Genomic DNA, 1,083 nt, shown 5'->3' on the forward strand with positions numbered 1-1,083 from the left:
AAAGAGAAAGGAAAAATTGAAATTGCATCATATGACTCCTTTAAATGCATGCGGTGTGAAACAATGTTATTTTAGTATCATTTATATACTGTGGTTAATATTTTGAATTAGATTTTTTATATGATTATTTTATATGATTTTTATATATTATTAATATTATTTTAATTATTATAATTTTTTATATAAAGTTTTAGTAATTTTGTTCTGTTTTTGTCATTTTAATTTGACAATGTAATATAATGTCTTTTTTATTAATTTCCTCATTTATTAGTTATTAGTTATTTTAGTACATAAAGTGAAACTAAATGAAAATGGGAAATGTTGCCTTGCCAGTTAGCTGAAAAAAAAAAAATATATATACTGTATTTACATGTATTTATATATTAACATTTGGTTATTAACATTTAGTGGTATAGTTAACATTTATTGTATTTCAAGTAATCAAGTAATGAAAGTAATGTTAGTAATGTTTTTTTTATAGTTTTGGTGAATTATAATACCCTTGGTATGAAACAGGCCTTGTGGGGAATTAAAAATGCAATTACAGTTTTTAGCCTGTGAAATTCAGTTAAATCAGCAAAATTCTGTTTGTTGAACTGGCATAAGATACTGACCCAGTCCCAGAGAGCGCTTTCCAGCATCCACTCTCACCTTTCCAGTCTGGAGAGAGACGCCCTCCCACGCTTTCCAAAGGCAGAGGTATGTTAACACTGCTTCCACTGCCATCAATACCACACTATGTCCTTCACTGACAGGAAAGATCAATAGCAGCCGTACAGTAAAGTGGATGCAACATGCTGCTTAGCTACTGTGTTATTTCCCTTTTAGAAGTCACTCAGGGAGGTGCAGCAGATCCTCAACGCCACTGAGGGCAACTTCCACCAGCTGGTCGCACTTCTCAACTGTCGAGGGCTGAACAAGGTAACCATAGCAACCTGTTTTCCAGCTCAGCCTGACCGCGAGTGAGAGTAATACTCTGCAGTTGAGATTGATGAGCAAACTGTCTCAATCTACTGCTGTTTTCACGTCACTCTCTCAGGATTATGTGGACGCTCTGAAAGGCCTGTGCTATGATGGGATGGA

The 1,083-nt window shown here is 34.4% G+C and overlaps 1 long non-coding RNA gene across 1 annotated transcript; it reads left to right on the top strand.

The window, feature by feature from the left end:
• The first annotated feature begins 575 nt into the window (after positions 1-575).
• Positions 576-1,083, top strand: LOC107682728 (uncharacterized). Its single transcript, XR_001633572.1, has 3 exons — positions 576-699; positions 829-921; positions 1,040-1,083. It is a non-coding gene; the product is annotated as an uncharacterized LOC107682728 (long non-coding RNA).

Source organism: Sinocyclocheilus anshuiensis, unplaced genomic scaffold, assembly GCF_001515605.1.
Source record: "Sinocyclocheilus anshuiensis isolate Anshui unplaced genomic scaffold, SAMN03320099.WGS_v1.1 C32531074, whole genome shotgun sequence".
NCBI lineage: Eukaryota > Metazoa > Chordata > Actinopteri > Cypriniformes > Cyprinidae > Sinocyclocheilus > Sinocyclocheilus anshuiensis.